The sequence below is a fragment of the Carica papaya genome, chromosome 9 (genome assembly GCF_054855325.1).
Source record: "Carica papaya isolate Zhongbai chromosome 9, ASM5485532v1, whole genome shotgun sequence".
Lineage (NCBI taxonomy): Eukaryota > Viridiplantae > Streptophyta > Magnoliopsida > Brassicales > Caricaceae > Carica > Carica papaya.
In genome coordinates, this window is record NC_142317.1 from 11,618,671 (window position 1) to 11,630,686 (window position 12,016).

Here is a 12,016-nt window from a genome sequence, read left to right on the forward strand (position 1 = left end):
GGGCATTAAATGTTACGCGGCACCGGAGCGATGATCAGTCGGTTCATTTGAAAACATGAGTCACGGCGCCTGGGCATTTTTCTTAATATTTTTTGCGTATTTAATTAAAGCCTATCGCATAATAAGAGTGTAATTAGGAGTATCTTAGATAGTAGAACAACGAAAAATGAGGTGCGGCAGGCGATCCGTTCATATGGGTATGAGTCGAGGCACTAAGGCATTTCGCTTGATATTAGAACTAGAAGTAGAGGTGAGGTGCGCGCACAACGAAATAAATGACATGAGGGGAGAGGCAAGATGAAGGGCTATATTTATTTGCGGCGCAAACTAGAACATATGCGATCACACCAGCACTAGTTCCCTGGATCCCATCAGAACTCCGCAGTTAATCTTGCTTGTGCGAAAGTAGTACTAGGATGGATGACCTCTTGGGAAGTTCTCGTGTTGCACCCTTATTTTTGCAGACGGGGCTTTAAACGTTACGCAGGACTGAAGTGATGGTCTGTCAGGTCATTCGCCAGTGTAAATCTTGGCGCCATGGCATTTTGCTTAATATTTTTCGTGCATTTATTTATATTCCACAATGTGATAAGAGTGTCATTACAAGCAGTTTAGATAGTAGAATAAAAAAAATGAGGTGCGGCAGATGGTCCATTCATCTGGGCGCGAGTCGAGCCGCCAGAGCATTTCGTTTGAATTAGAATTAGAAGCAGAGGTGAGGTGCGCGCACAATAAAACAAATGACGGGAGAGGGGAGGGAAGAAGAAGGGATATCTCTATTTGCAACGCAAAATGGAACGAGTGTGATCATACCAGCACTACTTCACCGGATCCCATCAGAACTCCGCAGTTAAGCGGGCGAGAGTAGTACTAGGATGGGTGACCTCCTAGGAAGTCCTCATGTTACACCCTTCTTTTTGCAGACGGGGAATTAAATGTTACGCGGGACCGGAGCGACGATATGCCAGTTCATTATAATTTTTAAAGCATTGTGGAAATGGAACAGGTAGCACATAAGGCTTGAGCACAACTTTTTTCCTCTTCATATTGCTCCACCTTTTCTTTTTCAACCATTTTCTCTATGGCCGCTTCATCCTTTCTAGTATCTGCCAACTGTTTCCTGCTTCTCAAGGTGATTGCCATAACCTGTTTTTTTAAATTTGTCTCTATGTTACTTAGCAAGGTACCTTAAGCTCTTCCATTAATCATGCTTGCTAATTGACCCATCTGGATCTCAAAGTTTAATCGACGCTTGTTGGTTTTAGAACATTAGTTGTTGATTCTGAATGGCTGCTTCAGTCTTTGTTGCAAACTCTATTGTGTTCTTGCGAATGGTTACGATCATATCTTTATGTGAAGGTTTTTTTTTTTCTTGAGGTTGAAATCCTAGGGGAGACTTGACCACATTATGTTGATTCCTATATAAAAGATTTAGATGATTTCTCATGCCAGGATTATATGTATTGGAGTATGGATTATATGGTGGCTTGCCCTACCCAGCTACAAAACTTACTTGTTCCACATCATATCCTTGGAAATAATATTCAAATAAACCCTGCACATTAGAATTTAATAATATTACAACTTTTTTTATCAATTTTCTTAAATAAACAATTAATTTTTGCAGTGAGTGCAGTTAAAACATCAATCTCGTATATTCTAGTGTTTTCTTGGGTTGAAGTCTTAATATTGGCCATTGATAGTTGTTCGTGATCATCGCTTCCAGTAGCTCATAAGCATCATCCGTAGACTTTCCCATCAAAGCTCCTCTAACAGCTGCATTGATTGTGATCCTGGTTTGTTGGCTCAATCTATTGTAAAAGGTTTAGACTAACAATCAATTAGGCAACCTATGATGAGAACATCTTCTAATCAACTCCTTGAATCACTTTCATGCCTCGTAAAATGTCTCTCCATCCATTTGATAGAAACTTGTGATATTGTTTCTCATCTTTACCGTCTTGACTGGTAGGAAAAATTTAGCCAAAAATTTTTAAGCAAGATCTTCCCATGTAGTCAAAAAGACAATGTAACCAATTCTTAACTTTATCTATCAAAGAAAAAGGAAAAATTCTAAGTCTAATTGCATAATTAGAAATACTATTTTATCTAAAAATACCACAAATTTTTAAAAAATTAAAGAGATGCACATTAGGATCATCATCGGGTAAACCCCCAAATTAAATTAAGGTTTGGATCATCTAAATAATGGCAGGTTTAATCTCAAAGTTATTAGCGTTAACACTTGGTCGAACTATGCTGGATTAAGGTCCTAAAAAGTGAAGGAGTAGCGAATTCCTTGAGTGCTCTCTCGGTATTCTCGTTTAAAACATCCCCTATTCGTCTACTTTTTTCGTGTTCAGCCATCTAAATTCTTGTTTATCTTTCTGCTGCTAAATCTTCCCTTCTCTCTCAATTCAATTGTCTACAAGTCTTTTCGCTCTTTGGATTTTTAGGAAGTAGTTTTGCATTGTTTGATCGACTTATATATCAACTGAAATCAGAAAAAGAAATGGCATAATATCCTCACAAAAAATAATAAATAAAAATAAATTAAATTAAAATGAAATAAAATAAAAAATAAAAATAAAAACTAAAAATGCAAGTAAACTAAAAACAAAAAAAATAAAAAATATATATATATATATAAATAAATAAATAAATAAATTAATTCTAGATTAATAATGGAACCGTTAGTATTGATATAACAATCCCTAGCAGGGGCACCAAAACCTTGATGGGTAAATTCACAAGAGTACAAAATCGTTTAAATAATAAAGTGATAAATATAGTATTGTCTCACAGGGATCGTGTATCAAGTATCAAAATTGTACTATTATCTAAAAATAAAAATTTAATTTATGAGAAAAAATTAAAATAATTAAATCAAAGCAAAATAATTGCATTAAGAAAAATTTATCAATGGAAACGCACCAAAGTAATTGATTTCACCTAAGTCTTAGGTATGTTTGAGTTTTAATTTCGCAATCAATTTAATCTAGTCTGCAATGGTTAAACTATCGTAATGTACTTTTGGTTTCTTTCTCAGTTTTCCTAGGTTTATAAATTAACAAGTGTTAACTTTTTATAAAAATTATTAATTTGATTCAATTAAATATGTAATAATTCAATTAACCCACATGAATTCAATTATATTACTCTCGTTCAAACCGCAATTAACGCTTAACAATATTTGTAACGGCCCCGTAAATTTTAAAATGAAATGAGTATTTAAATATATCAAATGCGGAAGCGAGATCAAAATTTCAGTTAACATCCCTTACACGAAAAACCAGAAACGTACTTAAAATATAAAAGATTAAACTAACTAAGAGAGAAACTCAAAAATAAAACTATGAGTATGACTACAGAGTCTCTAGGTATCCCCTTCGTCGTCCTCCTGCGGAACGGGCTCGGGAACCATGTCTTCCTGATCTGAAATGGTTAAATAAGGAGTGAGCTACACTAGCCCAGTAAGAACATCACGATATCTCACCGTCACGGAGGTAAAGGTGGGTAGAAAAACACAAAAGACCAATGGAGCATAATTTACAATAAAACCTTTTATCAATAATAAAACTTTTACCATCCACTTACCTTGGTGGAATTTATGAAAACAATATGAGAAAAACAATAACATCATCATAATCATTGAATAATCTAAGCTGTAAAACATAACACTTATCACGCCTCTTGTAATTCAATCATTGTACAACATATCCTTTTCTCATTTACCAGCCTACTAGTATCCGTGGGGGTCCATAGGGGTTCCGCTACCCGTTAACCTTTAACATTCATAATCAGTTTCCAGGACCGTCCCCATACCCCGTCCGGTATGGGCGCCAAACCATAAACCTCAATACCCCGTCCGGTATGAGGGTGAAACGGGCCGTCCCCATACCCCGTCCGGTATGGGCGCCAAAACCATAAACCTCAATACCCCGTCCGGTATGAGGGTGAAACGGGCCGTCCCCATACCCCGTCCGGTATGGGCGCCAAAACCATAAGATCTCCATACCCCGTCCGGCATGTGAGATCACAATCCCGGTAGGGTTCCCTACGGACCCGGTCCGTCCACCATCTCCCAGGATATCTAGTCAGGCTGACCCCATCATACAATTATCAGTCTATACAATGTTTCATTTCCCTTTTTCCTCAATAAGCATCATCAATTCACATTTAAACAAGCAAATCGTAATTCATGCCGAACAGACAACATACAGTATCAGTTCTTCAGTCATTCAACCCATAATTAATAAAACAGTAATATATGCATTCGAAACTATAAAATGAACACATCAAACCCCATAATGCATTTAAAGCTGTAAAACAGGCCAAATAACAGTAAATCATCAATCACACTAGACTCGGGCTCCATTAGCAACCTTAAGCAATTTCACACATGCGTTAATTCAAGAAATACCGTTTTATCATTTTGAACTTTAATACCGTGATAGGAAATAGGGTGAGGGGTCCTTACTTGTTTTCGAGATCCGAATACGATTCACAGTGCGCCTGCAGGCCTTCCCTAATTTTCCCTGAATTTTTCCCGGGGAACTGAAACACACTAACAGTACCTGCACGTGTTCCAAAAAAATCCAAATTAGGCCCAGGGCCCCTTTCGGACCAAATCGCAACTCCGGCACGGCGGCTCCGCCGTGCTCCGGCGACGGCGCCGCCGCTGGCGGCGGCGAGTCGCCTCGGGTTGACTGTTTTCGGCCGTTTTCGGCCGAATTCGGCCACACTCGCATTGGTCCTTGTCAGAAAACAGCCCTAGGGCCCTCGGGGGGCCAAAAAATCACGGAAAAACGGAGCTTACCGGCGGCGGCGCTCTCGGGTGCAGCGGCTCTCCGGCGAGGTTCGTGTTTTGGTGATTCGGCTCCGGTCAACCTGTAGAGAAAAGAATGGTGATCACGGTGATATAAAAATTGCATCGAACGGAGGCCGGGAAGGGCCTCGTCGGAGGCAAAAACCGAGAGGGGGCGCGGCGGCGCCGCTGGGCTTCGGCCGCGTATTCCGGCCGTTTGGCCGGGATTTCGGTTTCGATTTGGCCATAGGAGGAATCAGTGGGGAAAAACGAGTCGGGGGTATGAAATTTACCTCGATCGGCGGTCGGAAATTTCCCCGGTGCGGCGGCGAGTGGCGGCGGGTGGCGGCGGTCGGCCTCTGGTTCGTCTTCTCCGGCGAGCGGCTGGCGGCTAGGGTTTGTGGTCTGGTGTGGGGGTTCTATTTATAACCCCTTGCCTTTTGATCACAGCCGTTCATTTTGTTTTAATCTGGGCCGTTCGTTTTTGATTGAATCTGGGCCGTCCGTGCGATTGAATCTGGGCCGTCCGATCGCGTGATTGATCTGGGCCGTCAGATCGCACCCACGCGGATCGCCAACGTGGCTCCTTTTGGAGTGACGCGGTCTTGCCACGTGGCAGGCCCTGGTTGGCCGGGACTGCTGACTGGGCCTGCTGACGTGGCTGCTGACGTGGCCGCCCTTTTTTTTTTTTTTTTTTTTTTTTTTTTTTTTTTTTTTTTTTTTTTTCTTCTCCTTTCCGGGTGCTACAACTCTCCCCCCCATAAAGAAATTTGGTCCCCAAATTTGCCTCATTACTCTTGATCAAACAGATGAGGATATTGGGCCCTAAATTCTGATTCCAGCTCCCAAGTCGCCTCCCTAGGCGTGTGGTTCTGCCACAAGACTTTTACAAATGATATTTCCCGGTTACGGAGTATTCTGCTTTCTCGGTCTGTGATACTGACCGGTACTTCTTCATAAGACAAGTCCTCTCGGAGTGAAAGCGGTTCATGAGCCACGACATGAGAAGGGTCCGGATTGTACTTGCGCAGCATAGATACATGAAACACATTGTGAACCCGGGAGAGCTCAGGGGGCAGTGCAAGTCTGTAGGCAGTGGTACCAATCTTGTCTAAGATTTCAAAGGGTCCAATGTATCTGGGGTTTAATTTTCCCCTTCTGCCGAACCTACTAATTCCCTTGAAGGGGGTGACTTTAAGAAACACACGGTCACCTTTCTCAAAGGCCAGGTCTCTCCTCCGGGTATCAGCATAGCTCTTTTGCCTACTCTGAGCTGTCTGGATGTTCTTCTTGATCTTAACTATCTTGGACGTGGTTTCTTCCACCAAATCCGGGCCAAACAATCTTCTATCGCCCACTTCCTCCCAACAAATCGGTGACCTGCACAGACGCCCGTATAGCGCCTCGTATGGGGCCATGCCGATGCTAGCTTGGTAACTGTTGTTGTAGGCAAACTCTATCAGGGGTAGGTGGTCGTCCCAATGGCCTTCGGAGTCAATGACACAAGCTCGGAGCATATCCTCCAGCGTACGGATTGTCCTCTCTGATTGTCCATCGGTTTGGGGGTGGAAGGCAGTACTGAGGGACAGCTTTGTTCCCATAGCTTGCTGGAAACTATTCCAAAACCGAGAAGTGAATCTGGGATCCCTGTCGGATACCACTGTTACTGGGACCCCATGCAGTCTGACTATTTCCCGGACATACATTCTTGCCAACTTGTCCAACGAATCAGTCATCCTGATGGCCAGGAAGTGGGAAGACTTAGTGAGTCGGTCAACAATTACCCATATGGCATCGTGTCCCGATCGTGCCTTGGGTAGTCCCGATACGAAGTCCATGGTGATGTGTTCCCACTTCCATTCTGGAATCGGTAAAGGCTGAAGCAACCCCCCTGGGCGTTGATGTTCTGCTTTGACCTGCTGACATACCAAGCACTTAGATACAAAGTCGGCTATATCTCTCTTCATCCCATTCCACCAGAATCGGGGTCGCATAGTTTGGTACATTTTTGTACTTCCTGGATGCATGGCGAACCTTGAACTATGGGACTCTGTCATGATGTCTCTTTTTAATTCATTGTCGTCTGAGACACACATTCTGTCCTTGAAACGAATCAATCCGTCGGCGGAGATCTGAAAGTCTGAGTTCACTCCTTGTTCTGCATCCTTCTTGCGGTTTACTAGGGCGGGGTCGATTGACTGGGCTTCCTTTATTTTTTGGATTAACTCGGGTTGGACTGCTAGGTGGCTCAAACATGTGGCCCTTTTCAGATCTTGCAGTCGAACCTGCTGCGTAGCCCCAATGGACCTGCATTCCGAAACCATCAGATGGGCTAGGGTGCCTGCACTCTTCCTGCTGAGGGCATCGGCTACTACGTTGCCCTTACCTGGATGGTATAGGATGTCACAATCATAGTCCTTGAGGAGTTCCATCCACCTTCTCTGACGCATGTTGAGATCCTTCTGAGTGAAGATGTGCTTCAAACTCTTATGATCGGTGTAGATCTGAAAGGTCTCTCCATACAAATAATGGCGCCAGATTTTCAAGGCGTGTATGATTGCGGCAAGCTCCAAGTCATGGGTAGGATAGTTCTTCTCATGATTCTTTAGCTGTCTAGACCCATATGCTATAACCTTTCCATGCTGCATCAGGACACAACCCAGGCCCAGATAGGAGGCATCACTATAAACTGTATACCCTCCTGATCCGCTCGGTAGAGCCAGCACGGGTGCAGTAGTCAGTCGCTTCTTCAATTCTGAAAAACTCCTTTCGCAGTTCTCATTCCAATCAAACTTTGCATTCTTCTTTGTGAGTCGGGTTAGAGGGGCCGCTAGACTGGAGAACCCTTCGACAAACCGGCGGTAATAACCCGCCATCCCTAGGAAACTGCGAATTTCCTTAACTGTTGTCAGCCTTTTCCAACCAAGTACCGCTTCAACCTTTTCGGGGTTCACCGACACCCCTTCCTTCGATATAACATGTCCTAGGAAGGCGGTTTGCTCGAGCCAAAATCCACACTTGCTCAACTTTGCATACAACTTCTTTTCCCTGAGTACCTGGAGGACTTGGGCAAGATGATGAGCATGTTCTTCTCTACTTTTTGAGTAGATTAAGATATCATCGATGAACACGATGACAAATTTATCCAAGAACTCTCTGAAGATTCTGTTCATTAGATCCATAAAGATGGCCGGGGCGTTGGTTAGCCCAAACGGCATAACCAGGAACTCATAGTGTCCGTACCTGGTTCGGAATGCCGTCTTGGGGATGTCTTCTGCTCTCACTTTTACCTGATGGTAACCTGATCGTAGATCTATTTTAGAAAAGACCTGTGCACCCTGCAACTGATCGAAAAGGTCATCAATCCGGGGGAGAGGATACTTGTTTTTAATTGTTACCTTGTTTATCCTTCTATAATCAATACACAGCCTCAACGTTCCATCTCCTTTCCTTGCAAAAGTAACCCCGGCACCCCATGGGGAAATGCTGTGTCTAATGAAGCCACTGTTTTGTAGCTCAGTGATTTGTTTCCTTAGCTCTTCCATTTCGATGCGGCTCATTCGGTAAGGAGCTACCGAGATGGGTTGGGTTCCTGGCTGTAAGTCTATGGTGAACTCGACCTCTCTGTCCCCTGGTAGACCGGGCAGTTCATCCGGAAATATGTCTGGAAAGTCTCGGACTACTGGAATCTCTTGGATACAAACTTCCTTCTAGGGTTTACCATGTACCACGTCCGGGTCTGCATCGGCATCCTTCTGGGTAAGGTTGTAAACTCTGCCCTGGATTGGAGGCCTCCCTTGATTCTGGTTCCTAGGGCACTCCCTTGCATAGTGCTAGGCACTGCCGCATATGCGACAGGTGTTGTTGAGGCGGTAGCAGGGTCGGTCAAGGAGGGAGCGGGGTCTCGAGGTAGAGGGACTGGGGCCGGCTGAGGGTGAACTGGGGGACCCTGTGGTGGCGCCTGCTGATGGGGTGGGGGCACTGGAATGTGCTGTGGCGGTACTTGTTGGTACTGTGGCTGTGGTACCGGGTCGTACCGCGGCTGTGGTGCCGGGTGGTACTGTGGAGGAACAGGCTCCTGCCGGGGTGGCTCGGGATCAGCCTGCTGTAACGGGGGCTCAACCTGCGCTAGCGGAGGAGGTCCGGGTAACTCCCTTCTCTCCTCTTGCCTTCGCTGGGCAGCTACGAGAGCTTCCACCATCTCATATAATCTGTCCAAATCCTCTCGAAGCGAATTATCTTGGGCCGCTTGGTTTAGTGGGGGCCTTCCTCTCCTCATTCCCGTTTACTCGTTTTCACAAGGAATGATCGAGTAACGACCAATCGGTGAGTATTTCTTTAAAGGACTATAGTGTAAGGGATGGGTCCGAGGAAATGCGGCTCTGATACCAACTGTAACGGCCCCGTAAATTTTAAAATGAAATGAGTATTTAAATATATCAAATGCGGAAGCGAGATCAAAATTTCAGTTAACATCCCTTACACGAAAAACCAGAAACGTACTTAAAATATAAAAGATTAAACTAACTAAGAGAGAAACTCAAAAATAAAACTATGAGTATGACTACAGAGTCTCTAGGTATCCCCTTCGTCGTCCTCCTGCGGAACGGGCTCGGGAACCATGTCTTCCTGATCTGAAATGGTTAAATAAGGAGTGAGCTACACTAGCCCAGTAAGAACATCACGATATCTCACCGTCACGGAGGTAAAGGTGGGTAGAAAAACACAAAAGACCAATGGAGCATAATTTACAATAAAACCTTTTATCAATAATAAAACTTTTACCATCCACTTACCTTGGTGGAATTTATGAAAACAATATGAGAAAAACAATAACATCATCATAATCATTGAATAATCTAAGCTGTAAAACATAACACTTATCACGCCTCTTGTAATTCAATCATTGTACAACATATCCTTTTCTCATTTACCAGCCTACTAGTATCCGTGGGGGTCCATAGGGGTTCCGCTACCCGTTAACCTTTAACATTCATAATCAGTTTCCAGGACCGTCCCCATACCCCGTCCGGTATGGGCGCCAAACCATAAACCTCAATACCCCGTCCGGTATGAGGGTGAAACGGGCCGTCCCCATACCCCGTCCGGTATGGGCGCCAAAACCATAAACCTCAATACCCCGTCCGGTATGAGGGTGAAACGGGCCGTCCCCATACCCCGTCCGGTATGGGCGCCAAAACCATAAGATCTCCATACCCCGTCCGGCATGTGAGATCACAATCCCGGTAGGGTTCCCTACGGACCCGGTCCGTCCACCATCTCCCAGGATATCTAGTCAGGCTGACCCCATCATACAATTATCAGTCTATACAATGTTTCATTTCCCTTTTTCCTCAATAAGCATCATCAATTCACATTTAAACAAGCAAATCGTAATTCATGCCGAACAGACAACATACAGTATCAGTTCTTCAGTCATTCAACCCATAATTAATAAAACAGTAATATATGCATTCGAAACTATAAAATGAACACATCAAACCCCATAATGCATTTAAAGCTGTAAAACAGGCCAAATAACAGTAAATCATCAATCACACTAGACTCGGGCTCCATTAGCAACCTTAAGCAATTTCACACATGCGTTAATTCAAGAAATACCGTTTTATCATTTTGAACTTTAATACCGTGATAGGAAATAGGGTGAGGGGTCCTTACTTGTTTTCGAGATCCGAATACGATTCACAGTGCGCCTGCAGGCCTTCCCTAATTTTCCCTGAATTTTTCCCGGGGAACTGAAACACACTAACAGTACCTGCACGTGTTCCAAAAAAATCCAAATTAGGCCCAGGGCCCCTTTCGGACCAAATCGCAACTCCGGCACGGCGGCTCCGCCGTGCTCCGGCGACGGCGCCGCCGCTGGCGGCGGCGAGTCGCCTCGGGTTGACTGTTTTCGGCCGTTTTCGGCCGAATTCGGCCACACTCGCATTGGTCCTTGTCAGAAAACAGCCCTAGGGCCCTCGGGGGGCCAAAAAATCACGGAAAAACGGAGCTTACCGGCGGCGGCGCTCTCGGGTGCAGCGGCTCTCCGGCGAGGTTCGTGTTTTGGTGATTCGGCTCCGGTCAACCTGTAGAGAAAAGAATGGTGATCACGGTGATATAAAAATTGCATCGAACGGAGGCCGGGAAGGGCCTCGTCGGAGGCAAAAACCGAGAGGGGGCGCGGCGGCGCCGCTGGGCTTCGGCCGCGTATTCCGGCCGTTTGGCCGGGATTTCGGTTTCGATTTGGCCATAGGAGGAATCAGTGGGGAAAAACGAGTCGGGGGTATGAAATTTACCTCGATCGGCGGTCGGAAATTTCCCCGGTGCGGCGGCGAGTGGCGGCGGGTGGCGGCGGTCGGCCTCTGGTTCGTCTTCTCCGGCGAGCGGCTGGCGGCTAGGGTTTGTGGTCTGGTGTGGGGGTTCTATTTATAACCCCTTGCCTTTTGATCACAGCCGTTCATTTTGTTTTAATCTGGGCCGTTCGTTTTTGATTGAATCTGGGCCGTCCGTGCGATTGAATCTGGGCCGTTCGATCGCGTGATTGATCTGGGCCGTCAGATCGCACCCACGCGGATCGCCAACGTGGCTCCTTTTGGAGTGACGCGGTCTTGCCACGTGGCAGGCCCTGGTTGGCCGGGACTGCTGACTGGGCCTGCTGACGTGGCTGCTGACGTGGCCGCCCTTTTTTTTTTTTTTTTTTTTTTTTTTTTTTTTTCTTCTCCTTTCCGGGTGCTACAATATTTGTCTAATTTATGAAATTTTCCTCTTGTTAATCTAAAACCATCAATCACAAATAAAGTTATGAGCTGGTCAATTCTCACAATCTAATTAAGTTCAATACTGCTAATTGCAACAAGAAGAAAGCTAAAAATTAAATCACAAATTTACCTTTGATTCAGATTATGTGAATTACTCTAGTAAAGAGAAATTAGCAAGACACGGTGGATTTAATAACAATAATTTTATTTGAGAAAAATTTAATCATGCAATAATCTAAAATAAATGTCTGAACTATCCCAAGTATTAACATGCGAGTTTCATCCAAAGAAAAAGAATATCCTGATAATTTTTCCAAAAAAAATATGCTAATAAAAATATATTACTTGAATATTTTTTTTTTCTTGGCTTCTCTCTCCAGTAAACTCTTTGCTCTCTTGTGTCAGCTCTGTAATCTCATCTGCTTCTCCACCATCAGCTTGTTTCTGC

General features: G+C 44.5%; 1 non-coding gene across 1 annotated transcript; it reads left to right on the plus strand.

The window, feature by feature from the left end:
- The first annotated feature begins 1,847 nt into the window (after positions 1-1,847).
- LOC148239857 (small nucleolar RNA R71) lies at positions 1,848-1,954 on the plus strand. The gene has a single exon (XR_015816625.1). It is a non-coding gene; the product is annotated as a small nucleolar RNA R71 (small nucleolar RNA).
- The last annotated feature ends 10,062 nt before the right edge of the window (positions 1,955-12,016 follow it).